The sequence below is a fragment of the Echinops telfairi genome, unplaced genomic scaffold (genome assembly GCF_000313985.2).
Source record: "Echinops telfairi isolate 266 unplaced genomic scaffold, ASM31398v2 ScPeMD7_7424;HRSCAF=8462, whole genome shotgun sequence".
Classification (NCBI taxonomy): domain Eukaryota; kingdom Metazoa; phylum Chordata; class Mammalia; order Afrosoricida; family Tenrecidae; genus Echinops; species Echinops telfairi.
In genome coordinates this window covers 65,701,858-65,729,217 of record NW_022111324.1, presented here as the reverse complement: position 1 = coordinate 65,729,217, position 27,360 = coordinate 65,701,858, and the positions used below count along the sequence as shown (strand labels likewise).

Here is a 27,360-nt window from a genome sequence, read left to right as displayed (position 1 = left end):
TACCATCCCACCCTTTAAAGATGTTTGCCAACATCTGTGACAGCTCTTCACTACCAAGAAAGGGGTATTGATATTGTCAAGTATAGTTGTGTACTTGCATAGTTCTCCTTACTGCTATTTTATTGCATCTTGTTTTATTTGTTTATTTATTTAACCTATTCAGTTACATGTTCATTTGGAGATATTATTTATTATTCTTTCTTTACCTTGAGGATATTGCTTCCCTAAAGATTACATTTTACTAAATACAATTTTACTACTTAATGGTTTATTATTAATACTTCCACTGTAGTTACATTGAAACACATTACAATTCTTTTATTTTTATCCTATTGATATATTTTTATTTTTTTATTTTCTTGTTGTTTCCACCTCTGTTGCCTCTACCACATTTTTTACAGTTTTGTTGACACATAATCTACACATCAACCAATTCAATCACTCAATCATATCAAGAAAAGTTATAAAATAATTACCACAATCAATTTTAGAACATTTTCTTTCTTTTTCCTCCCCCAAGATTAAATCATCTATAAAATGAGTTGTATAATCACATTCAGTTCTAGTGCTCCCTCCCGCTCCTATCTGTACGTTTTGTTTTAATTTAGTTTCTTGTTTTTCTGTCATCAGAGAATATTGATTTTAATTGAAATGTTTAGACCATGTATATTCAATATAATTTTCACTATGATTGGTATAAAACTATAATTTGTTTTCTATTTATATCATCATCCTTTTTCTTAACTTCTACTTTTGACAAATTTTGGATTAAATAACATTGTATTTTTTCTTCATTATTCTCTCATTAACTGAAATTCAATTGATTTTTAGTGCTTGCTTCAGCATTTCCAATGTGAATTTTATCTCATCACAGATAATCATCAAACACATTTGAACTAAATTGCTAAGACATTTCATATACTTCAGTTTCTTCCTGCTGTCATTTATGCTGCCTGTACGTCTATATGCTATGAACTCCCAATGATAGCTGCTTAATTTTATTCTAAACAATTATTATTTCAAAAATCATTAGGCTATATTTTGCGGGGAGCTTTTGGCTTAGTGGTTACCAGTAGGCCTGAGAACCACAATGTCAGCAGTTTGAAACCACCAGCTGCTCCTCAGGACAAAGACAAGGATTTCTACTCCCCAAAGATTTACACTCTTGAAACCCACAGGGGCGATTCTACCCTCACAGGGTCACTAGGAGTTGCAATCAACTGTACGGCAGTGAGTTTGATTTGGTTAGGTATACAGAAAAATTGAGCTGGATGTACAAAAAGTTCCCATTTTACCTGCCCCGCCTTCCACAACATACACAGCTTGTGCTGTTATTAACATCTTGCATTAGAGTGGTACACCTGTTATAATCAAAGGAACAATATTAATATATTATTATTAATTAAAACCCATAATTTACATTAAACTTTACTCATTGTGTTGTGCATTTCTACGGACTTGGCCAAATACGTATTGTCATGTATCTACCATTACATATACAGAATGGATTCACTGCCCTAAAAATACCCTGTATACTACATATATATCCCTCCCTATGCATCGCTTCATTTGTATCGTTTTTGGTGACAACAAATTTGTCGTTTCAAGTATAGCAGATTCCCTGCGAATTCTGTAAGTTGTTTTAATGAGTTATGGAAACGAAAGAGGTCAGTAAGTAAGGGTATTAAAACAGTGACAACTGGGATGTTGAACGACTCCAAACTCGAACTTTCCATTACATGAGCTGCAGCATTCAAAACAAAACCAAAAACAACAACAAAAATCTGCTTGGTGTTGCAACTTTGCCAGGTGGTCGAATGGAAAATCTGACTTGAAGAAAGTGGCGGAAAAAAAAAAAGAAAAAAAAAGAAAGTGGCGGAGTGTTGAGTCACGTGTCTTAACTCCCCTGGACCCAAAGGGGAGCCGCTTCCTTCTAATCGCCACTCTCAGAAAACATGCAGTGCTGTGCTAGTGTGTTAAAACTTTCATCATGCTTTGCGTGTGTGTGTGTGTGTGTGTGTGTTTTGCATAAAACCTCGCAACCATGGCTCCAAAGAAAGAGTGATCCCCGCAGCGGGGCAACGAGAAAGCGGTGGGAACCACGAGAGAGTTCAGAAATCATGGTGAAATTTGAATAGCGTCGTTGCTTGTCTGATTTGGCAGCTGAACACATGACTAACTTGACATGATCAACTTTTGGGGGGGAAATGTAATGAAAGCCACTAGTTTAGGGAAAGATATGAAATTGTTAACCATGAAGCAAAGACCCAGACCATGGAAGAGGTTGAAAAGTTACTATGAGTTTGGATAAATCAGAAACAACTCGATGTTGATAGTTTATCCAAAACAGTGATATGAGAAGGCTAAACGCCTCCGTAGTGACGTAAAGTCCTCGTAAAATGAAGCCGTAAGTGTCATTTTGAGGATTCAGAACCATTTATTTGGTTTTCCATGATTTCTTATGGGAAAAATATGTGCAATTCTCGAACTTTTCGGTGTTTGAACACCAATTTGGATATGGATTCCGGTGGGAAATCAGACCCACATTGGTCTGGGAAATGGCAGCTCGTTTCTATTGGGCTACCGGGCAGCTCTGCTGCCTGGTGGGGTGGGGCTCTGGTGGAGGAGATGCTCTGGTGGTGAAGGACGGTTGACCAGGAAAGACAGTGGCTACGCGGGACTGGCGCCAGCTCCACAGGCTGCAGATGAGATTCAGGCTGTTCCTGACCGCACGTGTCCGGGTTCCATTTTCAGATAGCTTTGTTTGTTGGGTGCATTTCGTTTAATAAATTATCTGCCCCCTGAAAACTTGCTTTAACATTATTTCTGTAGACAAGATCTGTTGAAAATGTGTCATCTTAGTTTTTAATTTATCTTATAACGTCTTTATTTTACTTTAAGATTTGATGGATATTTTCACTGGTTATAGAATTCTATTTGTCAATTTTATCTTTTAGTATTTAAATGATGTTCATTATTTTGTGGATGAAAATCAATCCGGTATTCTTTGTTTCTGTGTTTTCAATGTTCAATTATGTTGTTGCTTTCAAGGTTTATCTTTATAGTTAGTTTCTAGGCATTGGTATTGGAACTTATTTGTTGCTTAAGGTTCATTGATTTTTTTAGACTGTGAGTGAAGCTTTTCATCAAACATTAATCATTATTTTATCACTATTTCTTAAGCTCTTTTTTATCATCTTAAAAAAATTCATTGGCCGTTTAATTTCATTCGTGTTGTAATACTGTCCACATCTCACTAATAAATTGATTTTAAAAAACAACAACTTTTGTTTCCTTTGTTTCAGTTTTCGGGTTAAGGTATGTGTGTGGGAGGACAAGAGTGGGAGGAAAGTTATCCAATCTGCTGTCAATTTTTTTTCAAATATATCTTTTTATTTTATTTTTAAACAGCTTTATTGGCATATAATTCACAAATCATACAATTTAATAATTTAAAGAAGAGTTTAATATAAGTATTAAGAGTTGCATAATCATCACTGCAATTAATTTTAAAACTGAAATATACATTTTTAAATCTCTAGATGTTCCAGTATCACCTTGATCCTGATCATTATATTTATGTTTTCTTTAATTCTTTGAAACTTAATAGCTGATTTAAATGATTGGCTAATTGTACCATCTCTCTTGATTTTGATATATTTCTAATAACTTATTTTTCTCTTTAATTTGGTTTACACTTTTCTTCTCTTTCAGGTATATTTTTGGTGGGATGCTATAATTTGCATATTTTACATTACTGAGTGCTATGTTTTCTTACCTTCTTTGAAGTGATGTTTTGTTTTGTTTTGTTTTTTGCTAGGCAGTGAAATTAGTTGTGAATTAGTATGCTCCTTTTAAGACTTAATTTATAATTTTGACAGTTATTTAACCATAATGCTTTGGCATTAGTTTACTATGTTCTCTGCTGAATTTCCTATGTTTTGAGGAGATCTGTCCAACTTGACTGGTCAAAACGGAAATGTCTCACTGCATTAAATTCTATGGATTTTCTTCTGGTAGGCTTTGCTGGGTTGTTCTTTGCTCATAGTTGTAGCATTTGATACATGGCTTAGTATTCAGCGACGGACTCAAGAGTATTACTAATTACACAAAAATTTAGGTTGTTTCTCTGCATACCCCTCTCATCTCTATGGCTCCAGTATATATATATACATTACATTTCAGTCATTGTAAGCTGGCTAAACACAGATTCCATTCTGTAGTGATTCTTTTATTTCTAAAATCTGCTTCCTTTTCATGTTGTATTCAATTTCTTCTTTTCTAGTTTTGAATATTTTAATTTAGATCGCCATTCATATATTCTGATTTAAAATATTAATTTTTTTCTTATGGTTCATTTTGAACACTGCATTAGATTTCTTATCAATTGGGGGGAAATGTATTTCTGCCATTGGCATACTATTATTTTTTGTAAGAATTTTCTCCCTCCTTGTTTTTTTATTTTTTTAACTTTTCTATCTTCTATAGTATTGAAATATAATTCCTTTCTGTTGTTCTAGAAATTAGTCTTTCATTATCTAAAATATCTGTTTTAGAATCTTGGCTCTAAACTTCATGTTTGGTTGCTTTCTCAAAATTGCCAACAAATGTATCCTCATACCTTCTGCTTTCAGCCTCCTGTGCCCCTTCTCCGTTTCAGTTTAGCCTTCTCTCTTCTTTATCCTTATTGTCCTGTCTCTGCTCATTTGGAATCTACTCTTAGCAGTTTCTCTTCAGCGTGATGCTCTGGTCTAGAAGGGAGCATCAAATGACTAGTTCTCATAGTTCATGGAGCATTAGTTACTCCAAACTTGGAGAACTCACACCTGCCATCATGCGCTTACCTTACCTGTAAAATGGTTCCCACACATATCTGAGTTCAGCAGCTTCCCAGATTGATCTACATGCTTTGCACTGTGAATCTGTTGGCATTTAGAAGCCTCTCCTGTTTCTAGGGCCATCAAATATCCTACTGCCTTCTCTCTGCTTTTTCCTGTAAGGTGCCACAATCCATTACACATCTCTTACCTCTGTGTAGTTTGTCCCTGCACAAACTCTTTGGGAATTTTAGTTACCCGGTTGGTTTTGTTGTTCTCTGTGAATTTTAAGTTTTACTATTCTTGTTGCTGTTTGTTTTGTGGGGAAATTCAAGGAAATTAAAAATGGTCTGTTATCACCTTCCCATTTCCTCTTAAACTTACTCTATCTGGCCTTTCCCCCAACACTGCTCCAATAGTCAGTGTTATCCGTGTTCCTAAATCTAGTGGTCAACTTTCTTATGACTGATTTCCCTAGTAGAGTTTGACTCCATGTCCTCCCCGCTTCTTTCTTGATACTCTTGTCATTTAGCCTCTAGAATATGTTATCATTAGGTGCCATGGAGTTCACTCCGACCCACAGTGGTGCCTTGCACTACAGAATGAAGCACTGTACGGGCCCGGGCCGTCCACAGCTGCTCCTATGCCCGGGTCCACCACTTGTCTGTCAGTTTGTCCTACTGTGGTGCTTGCTATGCATTGCTGTCAAGCTGAACACTATGTCACTGGTATTTCAAAGCCAGCAGGGCCACACAGAGGGAACAGATTTCAGCAGAGCGTCCAGACTAGGATCCTAGTCCTGAAGAAGAACTAGTTCCCCTACTTCAGAGGGAGAGGCTGCTGCAAACCTTACACATAGCTTTCTTGACAACCTTATGGTTTTCCACTCCCTTATTGGTAGATTGTATATAGTCTTCTTGGAGAGTTTTTCTCATTCAGCCCACCCACTAAATGTTGGGATGACATTTATTTAGTTAGTTAGTTAGTTAGTTAGTTAGTTAGTTAGTTAGTTAATGTTACACCTTCCCTTATTTGATGCTCTCACCCAGCCTCATGGCTTAACATACTGTTTGCATATAATAACTCTCACATTAGCGCCCACTCTATAACATGCTTTGAATCTAAGACTTGAATATCCAGCAACCTAGTCAGACTCTCCTTTTGAATATCTAATTTGAATTGCTTGAATCTCAAACTTAATGTGCTCCCAAGTAAAGACTTGAATAGCTCCTCCCAGCTGAATCTGCTCCACCTACAGTTTTCCCTCTTAATTTATGGCAATTCCATAATATCAGGAGCGCAGGTCCAAAATCTTGCGATGATTATTGATTGTTTTCTTTTCTCTTACATCCCATCCAGTTTGGGGGACATTGGCTTGACTCCTAAAATACAGGTATGTGTCGTCTAGTGCTCCTCCCCCTTTATCTCATTGCCATCACGCTGACTCTGACCCATAGCAACCCTATAGGCAGGGTAGAAGAGCCTCTGAGGTTCTGAGAGAGTAACTTTTTACAGGAACAGAAAGCCTTCCCTTCTACAGAGCAGCAGGAGGTTTCGAACTGGCCACTTTATAGTTAGCAGCCTGTGACATAATAACATCATATGGTTTGGACATTATGCAAGCACCATATTATGTATGGTATATATGAAGGGGCTTAAAAGTGGAATTGAAAGCTAATAGGATTTTTCTAATAACTTCCTGAAGCCCCCTTGTATAGCTTATATGTTTGTATTTGATACACATATGTCAAAGTAACCCCGGGGTTCTCTGTTAGGGCCAAAGCATCAAGGTTTGCAAACTTGCACATGCAATTGTCTCTTTTGGGGCTTGCTGTACTTCCTGAGCAGACTGGGGTAGCCTGATCTGATCTGGAAATAATGGCTGGAGCAGAGGGGTTGTAGCCCAAGGTCATCCCACAGGCATCAACCAGGCCATTGCTGGGGATTGCCAGCTATGCTGAGGCTCCAAGACTGCAGTCATGATGCTGCGCTGAGACATGGCTGCAGCGCTGCTGCAGACTGATGCCAACCCCACTTCTTGGCCTTCTTACGAACAAGCCTCTCCTTCCTTTCTACCCCGTGCACGTGTATGCGGTTAAATGTCACTCCAATGGCTGGTGCACGACATGTGTCTGCACAGGTAGCAGCTGACCATCTCTCACCTGCTTCACTGATAGCATCCTAGTCATGATGACGTCAGTGCACAATAACCTCCTTGCTGGTCTTTCTGCTTCTAGTTCTCCTGCGCAAACTAATCAGAGTGAAAGCCACCACCCTCCAGGGTCTACACGGTCTTATGTTATCTGGGCCCCCATTACCTAACTGGACTCATCTCCTACTTCCTGCCTCCTGGCCGGTTGTGTTCAGATCACAACATGCCAGGCATTCTTCCACAGTTGTTAGTCATCTTCCATGGCTGCAATATTTTTATTTAGATATATGCTTGGCTGATTATTTCATTCCTTTATGAGCGTAGAGTCATTTCCTAAAAATCTTCCTGGTGATCATACCAATCCCTGCCACCCTAACCTGGTCTATGGTCTATATAGTTTACATATTCACTCTGTCTATTGTCTCTCTCACCTGCTGCATTCTGAGCACCTTGCAGACAGGGTGCTCTGTCTATTTTGCTTAGTGACATCGTAGAAGCTTGGGACATAAAACGTAAGGAGGACCAAACTCTCTGGACTGGAACTCTCTGGGGGTCTGTGAGGCTGTGCTTCTGCAGACACAGACAGCCTCGTCTTGGGTTCCTGCAGGTGGGTTTGAACTGCTGGCCTCGCAGTTAGCAGCTCAACGGGGAGCCCACTGTGCCACTAGGGCTCCTGGCTAGGACAATGTAGGTGTATTATAAATATTTGGGAATCAGTTAATACAATTTCCCTTATCATTTTATTCCTGGATTGCTTTCCATTTTCTGGATTTTTTTTTTCATAAGACTGTATCTCTTAGTAATCTCCAGACATAATGTTCTACTTCTGATAGCTTCTCAAACTTTGGGCTTTTCTTTTCTCCCTCTCCTATAGTCCATCCTCCAGTCCAGAGGTTCCCAGACATATTTGGCCTACCACTCCCTTTTCAGGAAAAAAAAAAAATCACCAGTGCACCTTGGCAATGAAAAACTTGTCGTATAGCCCCAAATCCAGAATAAAGTCAATGTATCTGCTTTCGCAGCCCCCGTCCGCCCCGCCACATCCCAGATTATCCCAATGAGGGGTGGGTTTGCCCATTTGGGTAAACACTGAACTAGTCTTAGCGTCATGCTTTCTTCTCTCAGGGAGCCTTTTAGTTTTAGATCTGATCATTTACAATGTTTCTGTTAATTTCAGGATCCTATTATTCTTTGGCAACGTGGGTTAGGCATTGAGCTCCTAACTGCAAGGTTGGCAGTTAAAACCCTCCACCCACTCTGCTGGAGAAAGACAAAGCTTAAAACTTTTGTAAAGAAATACAGTCTTGCAAATTCTAGGGTAACAATAATTCAGAAGCAACCAGATTAGGGGTTTAGTTCCAAGAAATCTAGACACATACTATACAAATTATTACCAGAAACCCGTGCCAAATTTTAATATATATTTAATGCTGCTTTGATAAACACTATGCAAGTAATTAATAAAGCAACTTACCTTTTACACCATTATATTAATGCTAAAAAGCCAAGTTACCACATTTGTATGATATAGTGGAGGAACTCTTGTTTGTCGTTTATAAGACCTGGGTTTTTCTATATGCTCTGTTGCTAATAACCTCTCAGACACTTGGAAATTCAGCAAGTCATCAACCTGTGGATTTCTGCTTCAAGTGTAAAACAAAGAGAATGCAGTACACTTCAAGGCAATCCCCGTGTTCACTGTGCTACATACTTTCTGTCATTTAACTTTTGACAAGCACCCTATGAGGCAGGCCTGACTGACAACCGGTGGAAGCCTTATCTCTCCCCACTACCCTGCAACAACAAAAGCAAAAACATTGTGATGCTCACCTTTCCCTCCTTCACGATGCTACCCTGCGCAAAGCCTCTGTCGAATTCTGAACAATGAAGTATAATGTAGTTCACTAAAGTTCCCATGGCCCTATGCTGATATCATTTTAAAATATTTTTGTATATGTGTCCAGGCTTTGCTCAAACCGCATGTCAAGGTTGCTTGCTTCGGGGAGTATCCACTATCCACCAATGTGGATGAGGAAGCTGAGCCTGTGAGGAAGGAAGGAAGGGAATCAGGAACCTGCTAAGTGACAGAGCGGGTGAGGACCAGGGCTTTCTGACGTCCACAGCTACCACTGGGTACTGTGTCATACCACTTGAAGATAAAAGGAAATAATAGAGCTAAGAGTAAAAAATATATCAACTTTTACTGTTTTGTTATGGCATTTTATAAAAGTTTACAAGTAATGCTCATCTCTTTATTTTCTGCCTGGAGTACATGTTGTAAATCAGCAGGTATTATTTTTAAAAATGGATCCACTATATTTCATCTACTCTGAGATGTCTGTGTTCTTCATCTGCTAATATCTCAAAAATCAAGATACATCTTATTATAGGGCCTTATCTCTCATAAAATGTATTCATCTTTCTGGATCTTTATTATGCATCAAATGTCATTCCATTATAGTTGTTTTAATGTTTCTACAATCCCATGTGCTGGTGATACTATTAAGCTCATTTTTTCCACCGAGAAATGGAGGTATAGGAAGATAAGTAATATGGTCAAGGTTACATATCAAATGCATAAAAAATGATATTTGAACTAGAAGAATCTGACTCGGAGCCTGTTTTCTTAATCACAGAAACATACCTGTACTAGTAGCAGCTGCTATCGAGTGGATTCCAGCCCATCATAGTATAACTGTGCTTTGCAGGATTCTCATTGGCTGATTTTTGAGACATAGATAACTAAGCCTTTCATCACACTACTTCTGGGTGAACTTGAATTTCCAAATGGTTCATTTGAAGCCATGCATGTTAACTCTTTGTATAATCCTTAGGTTCCACCAAGACACACAGTCAGTCACTGATTAAAACAGAGACGCTCAGGGAGGACGACAGGCTGGCCTTCTCATACCTAGGAAAGAGTCAAACTCATGACAGTTTAATTGACTACATCCCGTGGGCATAAATTCCTTACTTGCTTCTCAGTTCTTCCTACTGTATCTTCTGGTGGTGCAGCCTTCTGCAACCAGATGTAGGGTCAATTTCCCCACTACCTGAAGTAGGAAAGAGAAGGGAGACAGGTGGCACTAGGACTAAGTATTTTGCTCCCTAGAAGCAACTTGACGACTTTCCCTTTGACCTTTGGGCACTAGTTTGACTTTTGGAATTCTTTTCCCTGCCCTGTATTTTGGTCATGGGTTCAATGAGAACTGTTTTTTATTTTGTGCTGAAACTAGGGGAGGAAAAATGAGCTAGATAAGAGGAGCAGTGTTTTCCAATTATCCAACTACTCTTTCCAAGCTCTTGTTAGAGTGAGCTTTAAAAAAAAACACCCAAGCCTATACAGATGTAGTTCTCATGATAAATCACTTTTTAATCAGTCATAATTTCACATTAAGTGCTGAATAAATGCCCTTTGTTTCATACTTAAGCTGTCAGCAGCTAACATCAGGAGGGCAGACGAGTGCCTATCATTAGAGCAGAGAAAAATCAATACCATTTTTAATTAAAGGCAGGCACAGCCGAGCTTTGAGACAAGCAAATCTCCTTGTCAGTTCATCTCCCCTTTAAACTCTTTCAGAAGTTCAGTTCAGAAGTTAAAAGACAGCCAGTTGTACGAGCTGAGTGACACATATGCTTTTGGTGTGTGTGTTTGGGGATGGCAGGGGGGGAGGGGCACAGGGAAAAGGCAGAAGAAAACATTGAGAAATGCATTTTTAGTCAATTGCCTATCCCTTAGGGACAATCGTAAGGTATGATAAAATGTAGATACTGGATTATGCAACAGAGGTGATCTTTTCATTTGCAGAATTAAAGAAAATCAAATGATAATGGAACAGACATTCTTGTTTATCAAGTTTTATTTATTGATGTTGTTTGTTATGTCAACATCATTCTATAGCTATCGATATACAGGTATAGATAGATGCATATACACACACTCCAATAGTCTTTAGAATAAGGAAGACGGGAGAAGAATTGGTGCATTTGAATTATAATGCTGGCAAAGAATCATGAATGTACCAGGGCTGTCAGAAGAACCAACAAATCTGCCTTGGAAGAATGCAGCCAGCATGCTCCTTAGAAGTAAGGATGGTGACAAGTAATTTGGACACATTCTCAGGCCAGACCTGTCACTGGACAAGGGCAGCAGTCTCGGTAACATGGAAGGCAATTCCGAAAGAGGACGGCCCTCCACAAGATGAATTGACGCCGTGGCTGCAATCCCGGGCGCAGACCCAACAACTGGTGACGAGCTAGAACTGAACACTGTTTCGGTGTGTTGCATGTAGGGCCACTCGGAACTAAAACGGGCTCAACAACATCTAACAGCCACCTAGCCCTATATGCCAGTCATACCATTGACCCGATTTTATTGGTAGAGAGAATGACGCATACAAGGATTAAATAACATGGTCAAGGTCACATATTAAATGAAGGAAGAAATTGCATTTGAACCTTGAATGCTTGGCTTCTGGGCTTGTTTTCTTAACCATTTAAATGAACTGATACCCACACCAATTATTGGCCATATTATTATGGTTTAAAAGGTAGAACACAACATTTTAAAATTATTTTCCCCCCATTATAGTTTACAATTTTGAGGTTTCTTTCTTTGTAGAGAAAGAGCTCAGCCAGACAGAATGCATAGTCCTTTGTAACCTAATGACAGAAATGGAATTCCATCACGTTCATCATATGCCTTTTATTAGCAGGAAGTCTCTAGGTAAGGGGGTTGCCTAGGGAGTGAATGTCAAGAAGGAATTGAAAGCTGCTTACCGTAGATCCAGAAATCTGAGAGACTATAATCTGTATGGAAGAGAATAAGTAAATCTGGGGTAATTTAAGAAAAAGGAAAGGTAATATTTCTTTCAATGGCACAATAGGACACAGTCACTGAATCCTGGGGAGAGTCGGGAAAGCTAGACATGGCCTATGAAGAGTTTACTTAACAAACACTAGTGGATGGCACTTTAGGGAAGGTACAAGGACCTTTAGAATAACACTACTTAAGTCCTTCTGATTATGTTCCGCATCTCTAAGCAAAGGACCCTCGGTGGTCTCTCTCTGGTGTTCAGAGTTCTGATAGAATGCGTAGCCATCTTCTTGTTATTATCTTTTGGCTTTGTGTAACGCCATCTAATTCACAAGGAACTCTAAGTCACTTGCAAACAAAGTCTATTTTATACTGACTTAAAGGTAGCACCAGTTCGTGTAATTTAAAAAGTCCAGCGCTAACGAAAACCTCAGGCTCAGTTTGATGGGAGATCAGCTCCCTTTTCTGGCCGACTCTGAGCTCTCTCCCGTTCTCTTTCATGCCTGACCTGCATCTTCAGGTGGTTCCCATCCTTGTGTCAAGATGGTTGTTGACAGTCACCTGCCCTCGTGCACATGGAGAGATTTCTTGTGTGACCTTCATCCAAACTGTATGAGTGGCTCCACCCCTTCCTGCTTAGATTCCAATGTCTTTGTGAAACCCAACAAAAGCTCACTCTGTTTGCAGTTAAATTAATGCCCTCTGCAGGACAGAAGTGGGACACACAAAAATCCACTATGAAATCAATAGTGCTCTTTTGTTGTTGTTGTTGTAAAACCAAGTTTAAAAAAAGATAGTTACACATTTTCAGTCTATTATCTTTAGATCAAAGTAAAGGTGCCCCTACCCTAAACCAGCACCTCACATCTCCTTTCCACCCACCCCCATTGGAGTGTTTTTCATGAAATTTCAATGCCCATCTGTCTTACCTGAGACCAGGCATGTTGCCCAAAGTCAGGCTGGTCCAGTGTGGTCGATGTCCAAAGACATTTCCCAACCCTCCACCCTGTGCCACCAAGTCAATGCCCCCAGGAGCTCTGGGACTCCTTCCAAGCTCAGGTTCTAGCAGTGGCTTCTAGTTGACTCCCAAGATATTTCTTCCCAGGATGTCAGGAAAGTGGATCACCAGTTTTGGAGTGATTGCGGTGATGCCCACTCACATTCAAACCAGGAGGAAGTTAAGAGTGTGGATTACCACCACCCCTCTCTGCTTGAGCCACTGCTGTATCTCAAGTAAAGTGATGCCCTCCTGGCTAGCATCCTGGTAATCCACCCACCTGAAGCCCCACATTATACTAGACCATACTGAGGTGGCCATCGGGCCACCACACCAACAAGCCCTTTAAACAGATTGCTGAATTGGTCTTCAAAAGGGACAGGCATACTTTATGGGAACCAGACCACTCTTCTCTCGCCACTACCACTGGTGGTGGCCTGTGGAAGGTCATGGTGCACTTAGCATTGTAAGATTCTGTTCTAGGAAAATATTTGGTTTATGCATGACTCAACTAAAGACTCAGTATGCTACCATGTTAATATTTGACTGATCCTCAAAGTATCATTGCGCATTCCTTGCTTTTTCAAAAGCATGATCCCTGGTGGTGCGGTTGTTAAGTACCTTGTTGCTAAGGAGACAGAGGTTGAAGCACCAGCTGCTCCGTGAGAGCCAACTTCCATAAAGAACCCTTACGGGACAGCTCTCCTCTGTCCTACAAAGTTGCCATGTGTCCAGCTAACGGCTGTCAAATATATCAGGGCTCAGCGGCTCACTCATTCACTTCCAGAGATTTCTTGTGCGTCCTTTGTCCAAACTCAATGTCCCCCTTCCCTCTTAGCCACAAATTTCTGCCTCAATTTCACTCTTTTTGTGAAGTTTAACAATAGGCCAATTTCAATAGGTCTGGTTTAGTTTATTTTGTATAAAATCATCAAAACTTCTTAGTCCTAAATGCAACTGGAAAGGTCAGATAGGTTGCTTAGGGGTGCAGGGAGTTCATGTTAATGAAGGAAGAATAATTAAAAAACAGATCAAAGATGGTTGTGTAATTTTAAGTATGGTATACAATCAATGTCACTGAATTGTATATGTAGAAATTGCTAAATTGGTGTAGAGTGTGCTCTGTATAGTTGCAATGATATGTATATCATTTATATATATATATGAAAAAAGTCTTCTTCTTCCTCAGCACCAGCTCCAGATGCAATGATATGTATGTATGTATGTATGTATATATGAAAAAAGTCTTCTTCTTCCTCAGCACCAGCTCCAGATGCAATGATATGTATGTATGTATGTATGTATGTATGTATGTATGTATGTATATATATGAAACAGTCTTCTTCTTCCTCAGCACCAGCTCCAGATGCAATGATATGTATGTATGTATGTATGTGTGTGTATGTATGTATGTATGTATGTATACATATATATATATGAAAAAAGTCTTCTTCTTCCTCAGCACCAGCTCGAGCTGCTCACACTTGCCCGGGAACCTCCAGTCTCTCCAAGTCTGACTGTTACCTTTTCTTATCTCTTTCATGGACCTCTGTTTGTGCTGTATTTTGCTCAATTCCCCACTTTACTCACCTATCCAAATTTTATACTCACTCAAAATCCAGTTCTAGTTAATTGTCTTCCACGAAACTTTGGTTTAAATAGTAATAATCCTGCTGAACAGGATTCTAACACTCTCTGAAATTCCCTGTACTCACTAGTTAAACCTGTTACTTGGAGATTAACCAATTGATGTGTTATCTTACATGTTGTGATGCAAAGGTTAAATATATGCTCACAGCACCTGCACAAAGTATATCACCACTATATATCTAATGATTTATAATAGATATATGGTTTGTATGGAATTCCAGATAGACTTTGGTATTAAGATATGATTGGGTCAACTGCATTGCCTTCATATATTTCAGTGATTAAATATTACTATGTGAGTATATGAGAGGGAGAAAAAGCAAGCCAGAGAGATATGAAAGCAATTGGTAGATAGCGTTGTGCACATTTTATTGTGCGAAGAGTGTTGAATTAATAATTACACAGTAAAATAAAACTTTCTTTTAGGTAAAAATCTGAGTGGAATTCTTACAATTTGTCTTCTATATGATTGACCTTGATCATCTGGCTAGGTTGTCATGGTCGTTAGCGTGCTCCACCATGAGATTCCTCCTCTGCCTCCCCATTTCATAGTGCTCTCTTAGGAAGGGAGTGACTACGTGCCGTCCACAGTTAAGGAGGGGAGACGTCGGCTTCTTCTCTTTGAGTGGAAGCATCTACCTGGGTTATTTGGAACTTTTCTCTACAGCAGCGGTTCTCAACCTTCCTCATGCCAAGACCCTTTCATATAGTTCCTCATGTGGTGGTGACCCCCAACCATAACATTATTTTCGTTGCTGCTTCATAACTGTCATTTTGCTACTGTTATGAATCGTCATGTAAATATCTGATAGGCAGGATGTATTTTCATTGTTACAAATTGAACATAACTAAAGCCTAGTGATTCATCACAAAAACAATGTGTAATTATATATGGTGAAGTATTTATTTCTAACGACAAATAAATGAAATTTTGTCTTGAAGCATGGTGTAGCATGGGTAACAGTGTTCATACCTGGTACTCTTATGTGGACGTATCTGCATCTGAACAGACCTGCCTGGAGATGGATGGAGGAGCGGTGTCTCAATTCCTAAGACCATCAGAAATATGTGTTTTCCGTTGGTCTTAGGCGATCCCTGTGAAAGGGTTGTTCAACCACCAAGGGGTCACTTTCCACAGGTTGAGAACCGCTATATCTGGTATATAGTATACAGGATATTGCCCTTTTCATCCCATGTATAAATGTATTCAGCAATTTAGTTTTATTACTAGGGGTTCATGGACATTTATTTTATAATTTGGGCTGTAATGCAATGCTACTTTATTTTATTGGCTAAACTGTTTCAATGTTGGCTGCTGCAAGCTCTTCCATTTGGTTTCTATGAACGACCCTCTGACACATCTCAACACTGAGATTTTTCTTTCTGTCTTTTTCGAAAGAGCATCTTTATTCTCTGACCCGTGTGGCCCATTTTTGTCCACCTCCACTTTGGACCCCTCATTTAAGTATTTATTAAATGAATGTAGTATGACTGAATTGTGGTGCAGCTGGTTTTACTTTTATGTATTTATCTGGAGTTTAATTTCCAAAAACAATAAAGCCTCGTTGCAGTTTCTCCCTTGTAAAAATATAACCATCGCCTGTTTGGGGGTGTTTATACTTTCATATGTTTACATTTTCTATTGATGAAACTTTCTCCCTTTATGTTCCAACTTTTCTCAAGAAGCCCAAGGACTTTCCAGCAACACTTTTGTTCATTTATTTAAATTAGTTATCAGAGCTTCAATGCTCAATTGATTCCCCAGAGCCAAGTTAGAGGTAAACTCCAAACCAAATCACTGTGATCAAGTAGATTCGACTTATAACCACCCTAGACCACAGGTAAAGCTGCCTTTGTGGGTTTCCGAGACTGCAACTCTTTACAGGGATAGAAAAGTGCATCTTCTCCCGCTGGTTGGGAGTTTCAATCTGTTGACCTTGCAGTTGGCAGTCTAAAGTGAAACGCTAATGCCATGGGGCCCTCGTTTTCTCCCTTCATTCTCTGCCTCCTTGCTCCGTCTCCCACAACCAACACATAACAAACCAGACAAGGACTTGGGAGTTAGAAAAGCAAAGCATGACCATGGGTGGATATGGTAAATTTATATCTTGGGTCAAGACATTCTACTCTTGCTGCCCCTCACTCCCCCCACCCACCTCAAAGTTCTTCTCCACACCCTACTCTTGCCTTGCTTCAAACAATGAATTTCCAGGGTGTTTTTTTTTCCCTTTTGATCTCCACATGAGTCTAATGCAATTGTCCACTGGCAGAAGCGCTGTGAGGTGCAGAATAAAGTAATGAGGCTAATTTGATTTCCATTCCACTCCCACCTTTTAGATCTACATGTCTTTATTGTATTAGATTTCTAATGAGATTCTCTGTCTGGGCTCCGGCAAGAGACCTGGAGCACAAGGGCTGTGGGAGGGGCTCATCTCAGGAGAATTGTCTCCATTTACATCCCATCTTTAATGGATATGGACCTGCCTGCCCTTGATCATCTTTCGCTTCCTGGCCTATATCCTGGGAAGGGAGCCAGTGCTACTGAGAATGGTGCGGCAACTGGAAAGTAAATAAATAACTAAATAAATACAGGGTATCTTTTCGGTTCCAGAGAAAGGGACAACCAACAACAAGGAAACAAGACTAAGAGGTTTGTGCTGTCCTGAGTAGTTCATGGAAAAGAGCTGCAAGCTAATTTCCAGGCTCAAACATTTGTGTCGGAGAGAGGTTGGCTCCTGTGTGGGAAGGCTTCCATCCTCGGGGTATGCCATCCCCCCAGCTATTTCAGTTGACAGAGGTGTTTCCAGGCTGCCAGAGAAGTTTGGTCTAAAGTTTGGCCGATCAGAAAGCCTACTGAGTGAAGGGTTAATGTGAAGCTTATCCTGGAGGGCCTTGTGGCCTGAAACATGACACTCATTCACTTCCATCACACGATTTACCACCAATGATAAGAGATGCAAATCCGTTTGATGGAGAGCGACTTTCTATGGATCTTACACTAGCTTGTCCTCATGGAGGCATCTCCAGTTCTCGGGCACCTTATGAAGGTACCGTGAACCAGTCTTTGAAAACAGGACACCGGTGTTGTGGCTATTCTATCAATGCATCTCGTGTAGTGTTTTCTTTGTTTCCACTGACCCTCTACTTTAGGAAGCACGGTGTCCTTTCACAGCCCCTCTTTAGAGGTGATGCTGGTAAGACCCTTTGTCTAGTTCCCAGACCTGAAACAATTAACGGACCTGTCTCAAATGATAGCATCCACCAGGAGTAGAGGGTGACAGAATTTTGCGTGTTTTTTCCTTTTATGCAAGAACTCCTTTTTAACTGGCTGTCGACATCACTGGAAACTGATGTTATCAATCGATCGCACTTATTTGTACGTGGTTATGAATGATTTTGAGACCCCAATATGTGTGAGGTGGAGGTGCATATTGGTAAACCAGAATTCTGAAGGCTGTTGCCCCAATGTATAAGGATTTTTGGGTGTTCCAGAGAAATGAAAAGAAACAGAAGTGTAGAGGGTTTTAAGATATTTTTATATAAAATCAATCACTGCACAGTTTATTTTCAGCCTCTCTTGGATCTCTGAAATTGTGGGAAAAAAGGAAAGGTGAGGTGATTGACATCACGCCAGCTTTTCAAGGGGGTAAAGGGTAGTTAATATCTAATCTAAGGTCTTTAAGAGGAAGCTCTGAGCTTTGGTTCGGCTCTCAGTGGACAGGTGTCTGTATCATAGAAGCACCATACATAATTCACCACCAGAGAGCCCCAGAACTTAGCAAGAAGCCTAAATTACCTGTCACTTCCAGAAGAGGTGTTCCCTTCAGGTCAAGGTTGAAAGCGCTGGTAAACCCGCTTGAGGACGAGCCCATCAGTCCCTGTTTAAATGTCAGCGCTGCTTCTTAGCAGTGGGAACTGAAATGCTTGGCTATTTACCCCTCAAATGTGCCCACCTCTTGTGCAGGGCTAATTAACACACCAACATATTTTAGTCACATTGGAACGATGGGCGTGAGGGTCCCTGTTTTTATGATCAGAGATCACGCTGTGTGTCCAGTCAATGGAAGCTGTAGAACCGCAATCTCTTCGCCCAGGGGCTGGGGTGGGGGTCCTGTCAGAAGTGTGAGCCCCCTCAGCTTACACTGAATACAAAAACCTCTCATGATTACCTGGGGATAGAACACTGAGCCAGGTAGAGTCTGATTTAGGAACACAGTTCATGAAAGGCAGGTGCCATCTGGCTGTCATTAAGCTGCTGATTGTAGCCCTCTCCTTGATTGACTAGTGATTGATTGACAGATGGAGGAGAGGAGCCAGTCTCAGGGAGTGGGGAGAGCTGTGTTTTGCTCTGTAGTTTGGGGGACCCTGTGTGAACCATCACACACACACTTCCCTTAGGTTTATCGCCTGTATTTCAGGACCATCATGCTTAAAGGAATGCAAAGCCAAACAAAAAATCCAAAAATAAACATTCACCACACAGAGAGACTGTACTTGAAAACGATTTTCTAGGTTTGATTCTGAGGTTGGTGGGCAAATCTGATTACATAGGATTATAAGCTCTTTCACTGATTTACAATTTCCTTTTACTTACAAAGCAATTTTTGTGTATGTGTAATTAGAGAATTGGAGTTTGCAAATTCTTTATTTCTAATAGAATTTAAAGAGTAACTGTTTATGGTTTTCAGAAAGTATTTAAAGACAGAAGAATGTTAATTATCTTAAAACACTTATCAAATTTAAGTGCTACTAAAATTAATGAAACCAAAATTATGGACCAAATCTGTGGTATTTGAAAATGCATTGCATTCAGTAATGCAAAGAGCATAAAGGAGAAATATCAAAGCCATACAAATTCTGGAAGCACAAACACAATGTAAGGCAACTAAGTGTCGAGATTATCAGACGTGCTGTAAGAGGTCTTTGGTTAACCAACTGAGAGCTATGTGACCCAGTCTGGAAAAATCTATAGTCTTTAAAGTCAGATGACCTCTCAGCTGAGAAAATTTCTCAGATACACCTTAGTTAAAAAACATGATGATGCTCTCAAATTGTGTAAAAAAGTATCATTTTAATTTTGGTAAATTCAGCAGAATCAGAAAAAAAATCCATCAATTAATTCGGCCAGGAGTATTATTTATGTTTTTGATTATAGAATTTAATATTCACTTCATAGTATTATTTTGGAAAGACATACATACATATAACATGAATAATTTTATAACCTAACCTAAAAATATCAGATTAATAAACATGTATTAAATAGGAAAAAATCTTGTTAAAATATACTGATCCCCGAGCACAAGCTATTGCTTTGGATTATGAGTTAGACTCCCAACGAGTGAGGCTGCTAGGAACCTCCAGCAGCTCTGAAGGAGAAAGATGAGGCTTTCTTAGCCCACAGGGCAGTGCTACCTTGTCCTACAGGTCGCTGTGAGTAGGAATTGACTCAGCGGCAGTGAATAAGTGAGTGATATTTCCCAAATTGTCACACTGCAAATTCTGTTTAAACGTATCTTCTGAGTCACATCTGTATACCTAAGTCTAAGTAATTCTACAGGTAACCATACAAATGATTGTAATTAAAATGTGTCTGAAATCAAATCTTCAAAACAACAGCAGTTGGAATTTCTAGGTGATTTTACAGTAAATGTCCCTGCTAGGCATGTGCCTGCCATTAATATATGATCCATGTATAACAGGGATTATGGCACAGGGAAAACCTGCAAGGTAGGGTATGAAATGAGGAAGTAGACTTTCCATTGTCATGATCTCAAAGCTGAATGCGCTCTTTTGGGCCAGTGTTTGAAAAGAGTATTGATATTTGGGGGGAGTAGAAATAACTCATGGATGTTTGGAGCTATGGCTGTTAACACCAAGTTGGCAGTTCGAATCCAGCAGCTGCTCAGTGGAAGAAAGATGAGACTTTCTACTCCCACTAGAAGTTATCATCTCAGAATCCCACGAGGGAAGTTGTGCTCTGTTTATAGGGTTGCTGTGAGTTAGAATCCTTCCAATGGCAGTGGGTTCTTTTTTGGAAGCATTTGAATATGGAAGCTTTGGTGGCTTGCCTTCCATACACGAGGCCTGGGTTTGATTCCCAGACAATGCAACTCGTGCTCAGTCACTTCCGAGCTGTCAGTGGAGATGTGAGCCCCACTGTGCTGGGGAAGTTTTCAACAGATCTCATAAACTAGGAAAAATGACATGATCAACGTCCAGATATCAGTCAGGGAAAACTGTATGCATCTTCACATTCAAGTGGCCATTGATCATGGGGATGGTTCAAGACCGGAGAGGGTTAAGTGTGGGATTGCCAAGAAGCAGGGATGATGGCTCACAACCATAATAACAGAAAACATCTGGATAGCCATGTTTTTAAAAATAATTTGAGTGGATCACACAACTATAAACACCTTATGTCCATTGACAACTCTCAAATTTGTATCTCCTCCTTCAATATTTGAGCTGCGCACTAAGTTATGAAAATGACTTAGTGTGGAAGTTGAAAACAGAACTAAAACTTCTCTTGTCCAAATTCATTCTTCCTATTTCTAGCCCCCTTGTAGTTAACAGTAAATCCCTTTCCTGTCAATCAAGCCGAAACATTGAGTCATCCTGGATACCTCTCTTCTTCTCACAGTCTACATCCAATCCTATTCTTTTTACTTCAAAATGTTTGTAGACTCTGAATGGGGCTTCCTATCCACCAGTATAACACTGGTCCAAGTCATCATCAGCTCTTCATGAAGTACACCAGTTTCTTAATGGTTTTTCCATTTTTATTCCCCCTCCCAGCTATGCGATATACTCAACAGCTAGACTAATCCTTTTTAACTGTGTGGTAAGTAAAAACATGCGGCTGCTTCTCTTGAAAAGCCTGTGTATTAATTTTATATTACAGGCAAAGCAAATTACTATGAATTACAGGCATTTAAATAGCACAAAGGCTCTGTCTTACATTCTGGAGTATAGATGTTCAAAATTAATCTTTTGGGCAAAATCCAGGGTGTCTACAGGGCTGGTTCCTTCCAGAGGGTCCAGGGAAGAATCCACTTTCAGCTTCTAGGCCTTAGAATCTAGGGGCTGCCCTCATACCTCGTCAAGTGCTCACTGCCTTAAAGATTTTCCCTGTGCCATAATTCCTGCCTTGCGTCATCCCAGCCTCTTGCTTGACAGCCACATCTCTACTCAGTCTGATCTTTCTTACACTTTACATCTAATTTTACAATTTGCAAAATATCATTCAGTCACTCACAACCACTCGTGGAATCACATTGGGCCCATCAAAATCATCAAGGATCTCTCCCTATCTCAAAATTCTTTTTCCCCCCAACATTTTATGGGGCACTCCTCGTACAGCTCTTATCACAATCCATCCATCCATCCATTGTGTCAAGCACATTCGTACATTTGTTGCCATCATCATTTTCAAAATATCTTGTTTCTACTTGAGCCCTTGGTATCAGGTTCTCATTCCCCTCCCTCATGAACCCTTGATTATTTACAAATTATTGTTTTTTATGTCTTACACTGACTAATGTCTCCTTTTACCCACTTTTCTGTTGTCCATCCCCCTGGGAGGGGGTTATAGGTAGATTATTGTGATCGGTTCCTCCTTTCTCCCCCCACCTTCCCCTTAACCTCCTGGTATGGATACTCTCAATATTTGTCTTGAGGGGTTTATCTGTCCTGGATTCCCTGTGTTTCCAGCTCTTATCTGTACCTTGTACATGCTCTGGGCTAGCCAGATTTGTAAGGTAGAACTGGGGTCATGATAGTGCGGGGTGGGGGGAGGAAACATTAAAGAACTAGAGGAAAGTTGTATGTTTCCTCAGTAATATACTGCACCCTGCCTGGCTCGTCTCCTCCCCTTGACCCTTCTGTAAGGGGATGCTGCATCTCAAAATTCTTAATGACCTATGCAAGTTTCTTTTGCCATATTAAGTAATAACCCCAGATGCTGGGCTAAGGGATAGACATTTGAGGAAGAACATTATTTAACTGATCACACCCACTAGCTCTCCATCTTAGAGACAAAGGAAGCCCTTACATCTCTGCATGATTCTCACAAGCCCCCCCCCCCACCTTACCTCACTAGCCTCATTTCCCACTGTGCTTCCTTGTGGCTGCTCTGGCCTCTCAGCACACTTCCTCAGCCCATTTCTCCCTCAGGACTGCAGGCTTTTCATGGACTCTGCTTCCAGAGAGCAGCAGGGTTCACGCTCTCATTTTCCCCAAGGCTTTGCTCAAACTGTACCTTCCTAGAGAAACCCATGCCCTTGATCTCTTCTTCTCTGCTTCCTTTTTCTCTTTAGCACTATATCATCATGTGTACTTGTGTGCTTTGTTCACGGTTGGATCCGCAGGTCTGCCAGTCTAGAATAGTATTGTTCGGTACTGTCTAGTCAGTTCAGATTCATGGAGACTTATGGATGACAACATTAAATGTTGCCCCATTCTGTGCCATCTTGGACATTGTTGTATCAATTATGTAGTCCCCCACCCCCACCCCAGGGGCTCTCTGCCAACACTCTGTTGGATAATATTCAAGTGCTCTCCAAAGTTTGTATTGTCTACTTTTGGGAAGTAGATTGTCCAGACTTTTTGTTCTGAGCCTTAGTCTAGAAGATCTGCGGAGACCTGTCCACCACGTTCATGTCTGCTTGTATTTGACATGACAGCAGTAGAGTTTCCAGCATCAGCAAGTGCATCAAAAGCCACCACAGGACAGCAAATAGGCAGATGAAGGGTGATGGGCTATATTAGTCTTCTAGAAGTAATTATGCAGTGAATGAATGTACAAGGATGAGGTTTTTTAAAGTATCGCAAACCAAATCATAAAAACCTCCATTAAACAAAAATATAAAAATGGAAAGATACTGTCTTTTGATTTATACTCCATCTAGATCATAGGTTCCCAAAATTACTTGGCCTACTGCCTCCTTTTCAGGAAAAAAAAATTACTCACCACCCATTGGCAATGAAAAACTTTTGTACTGTAGCCCATAATCCAGGATAATGTTGAGATATCTACCCTGGATTGCTCTAGTACCCCAGGAAGAGGGAGTACTGCCTACTTCCAGGAATACTTCCCTAGATCTCTACATTTCTGAAAGTGTTTTGTTTTTCACCTCTTTAACCCCCACCCCCTCAAAGAAGTCTGTGCTCTTCAACTTATGTCGCATCAAAAAGGCAGTTTTGACATCGTCAATGGACTAAAATCCTGTTCATTTTAAATGTTCCTTGAGTTTGGAGAACAAAAAGAAGCCTGAAGGGGCAAGATTGGGACTCTGGGGTGGATGGGAGAAGACTTTGTGATGAAATTCCCATCAGCCAGCCTTTGCTACCCTTGAAGAATGAGCAGGTGGCTCGTTGTGATTGGGGGGCATTTCCTTGGTGAAAATTTCCAGGCCTTTCTCTCACCAGTGTAGTTTTCAAATTTCTTAGAATTTCTTTCTCATAATCCCCTATTTATTGTCCTACGTCCTTTGACCAGATTACTATTTTAAATGCACCTACCTCCAACCCTGTCCAAACTGTCGCTAGAACTTTTTGAGCTGGCCTCTACCTTGACTTTAACTGGCACAGCAGCTCCACTGGGAAGCCTCCGCACACCTAGAAGTTTAAAAAAATTTTTGAAGACAAATAATACTAAGACCCATGTATTATTTAGAGAACTTGTGTATGTAGACACCCACTGACTACAGACAACTTAATGGATGTTTTACTTGGAATAAACACCTGGAATCTTAATAGCAATACTTTAAACTTAACCTTTGTATATTCTTAAGCGAATATAAAACTGAGACTTTGTAACTTTTATGATCTATACTCCTTTGAATCATATTTTAATTTCTTTTTTAATAGACCAAAAAGTAAAATAACTCTTTTTTGTATACAGGTTTATGAGTTTCAGTAATGCATAGTCTTGTAACCACCCAATAAAATTACAGAACAATTCCATCATCCCACAAGAAATAAGCCTCAAAATTCATGTGTTTTTTCTTTATAGTCAAACTTTTCCCCACTAACCCATTCTCTTTTCAAGCAGCCTTTTCCTGACTGTCATAGGAATGCAATTACACAGTTTGTAACCATTTAAGTCTGGCTTCTTTCACTTAGCATTGTGCATGTGAGATATAGCTGTGTTAGTCTGGGTACATTAGAGAAACAAATCCACAGAAACATGTATAAGAGAGCGTTTTATATAAATGGTAAGTACACATCAAGAAAACATCCCAACCCAGTGCTGCCCAAGCCCACAAGTCCAACATCAACCCATATGTCCGACACCAATCCATAAAGTCCTCCTTTATCTTACAAAACACACACAATGACGCCGACTGCAGGAGGAAAGCCAAGTCAGTGACTATGTAAACATCTCAGCACTGGCAGGGGTCTCCACATGGCTGCTCCAGCATCCAGGGATGTATCTGGGTAGGTCCCTGGGGCTTCTCCTCGGGAATGTCTTGCAGGAAGTGAGCCTTGCCAGCTGAAGCAGGGAACTGGCTAAGGTAGCTGCACCCTGGTCTGACCATCAGAAAGCAAGGGACCCGAGAACTAGAAAGGGGAAGCTCACTGAGCCATTTATCTCCCTGCCCTTCAATTAACCACACATGTGTTTAATGGCCAGGTCTGCACAATAAACTAACTACCTCAATAGCCAGTTCATGGGGTATACTTATATTAATAGCTAACATAATTATTCTCTAGTTCTTCAATATTTCCTCCCCTTACTCTTATGATTTTTGTTTTACCTCATTAATCATGTGAGAGTTGTGTATGTTCATTTGTATATTTAAGATGTTTCAGTTCATGAAAGCCAAGATAGATGATGCTTCAGAAACAGTAACAGGAGTAATGGTTCTCTGGGGGTACGGGAAGAGGGGGGCAGCTGATAGCATTGATGACTGTATAAACCCACTTGATGGAATTGAACAATAGGATTTTATGTGAATGGATATATTGGATAGTGTAAGATATGGTAAAAAATTTATTATAAGAAAAATAATAATAATAAGGATTCCTGAGGAGTAGGGTGGGGGGGAGGAATGAAAGGGAGCTGTTATCAAGGAGTTCAAGAAGAAAGAGAAGGTTTTGAAACTGATTGTGGTAGCAATTGTGCAATACTGCTTGATGTGATTGAACTAGGAATTCTTATGATATGTGTAAGAGCTCCCAATAAAGTGATTAAAAATTAAAAACAAAAGTATGATGAGTAACTCAAAATATTGAAGAATTTTTTTGAGAGGCGTAGGATTTTGTTTTTCTCCTCCCCTCTGCCACCTAATTTATAATACATGGAATTTCAATGATCATTTTTTATTATAGATTATTATTTTAAATTAAATGCATCATAATAATTATCTGGTTTGAGTAAAAAAAAAATTGCTTGTTCTCTTTTTATTACTAAGAAGTATTCCATTGCATAGATGTATCAGTTTAAGTTTTAGTTATTTCTAGGATACTGTGCATAAATGGGAAGATGCTATCAAGTTGTAAATCCCAAAATCAGGGAGCATATACTCAATTTTTGCAGACTTTTTGAATTCTGTTAAGTTTTTAAAAACTAAATATAGAAAAAAAGATTTGAAGAAATTACACCAAAAGAAAAAAGATTTGAAGAAATGACACCAAATTACATCAAAAGATTTGAAGAGGCACTAGGAGCAGGTAAGGCCTTGGGGCCTCGCTGCCTGCTTTGCGCTGCGCACGCGCGTGGGGCACCTGACCTCGCACTGATGCTTTTAAGGCCTTAATTTTGCATGCGCTCACCCCAGTCTTTGCGCCCGCCCCAGCTCCTGCTCGCCTGCTACTGCCCCTCATCCCTTAAAAATATACACCTGCGCCATATTCGTCTCCACCCCTTCCGTGGTCAGGAGCACCTCCCAGCTGCTGAGCCGAGCACTGTGCTGGTGCAGAAATAGCCCTAGACACTGACAGACGAGCGCTTCAGCAGCTTGACAGCCCCACGTTCCCTGACCTCACTCGTCCCTAGTCGCAGCTTCCAAACCAGCACCGTCCCAAGGGACCTTGACCCAGCCGCCAAGTTCACTGGGGGCTCTGGAGCTGGCATTGGGACTTAGTTTGGGAGTCTCATCCTTGGTTATGCCCTTCTCTGAAGCAGCAGCTCTTCTCCTACGCCATCCCGGGCTTTGCCCTCTCGGAGGCCAGGGGGCTTTTCTGCCTGATGGTGGCCTTCCTCCTCCTCTTCGCCATGTGAAGGAGCCTTCTTCACCTCCCATAGTTCTCTGTCCCACTTCTTGTCTGCCCTGTATGTTGCTTTCCCTGCACCTCCCCAGGCAGCCGGGGGAAAGAAATTGGCTCAGGGTTTGACAGAGGGAAGACACATAAATACTGTATTAATAAAGATGTTAAAAAAAAAGATTTGAAGAAATTACACAAAAAAGATTTGAATAAATTACACCAAACAAATGCTTTGGATTGGGAAATGTTAAGTGACTTTTTTCTATTTATCTATTCCTGTTTTTCTATTTTTCTTAATATTATTTTTATAATGAAAACTTAATTTGAAAAAAAAATTAATGTGTAGAAGAATTTCAAAGATCCAGACAATATAATTTTGGGAAACTAAAAAGATGTCTGATTTCTTCTGGCCTCAAGTGGTGCCAAATTATCTTAATCAGCTACACTATAATTGGGGGCATGGAAAAAGCGGACTCCATGGAGGAGTCAAAGGAGGAAAGGAAATACTAATTTTAAAATGGTCTTATAAAGTTTTCTTTGTCCGTAAAATGTTTATACCTGCATCCAAGAAGACTGCTGCTTCTTTAAGAAATTAGGGTCTCCAAGCAGTTTATGAAGTAATAGATCATATATAAATAGGTTGTTTGCTCTCGGTACAGATGCCATCATTACTAACTACTTTCAGGCTCTTTGAGAGCTAAATAATTCCGTAATGCAT

At 40.1% G+C, this 27,360-nt stretch overlaps 1 pseudogene; it reads left to right on the top strand.

Moving 5' to 3' along the window:
• The window catches only part of LOC101664520, a 36,637-nt pseudogene extending 9,979 nt beyond the window's left edge, over positions 1 to 26,658 (top strand).
• The last annotated feature ends 702 nt before the right edge of the window (positions 26,659 to 27,360 follow it).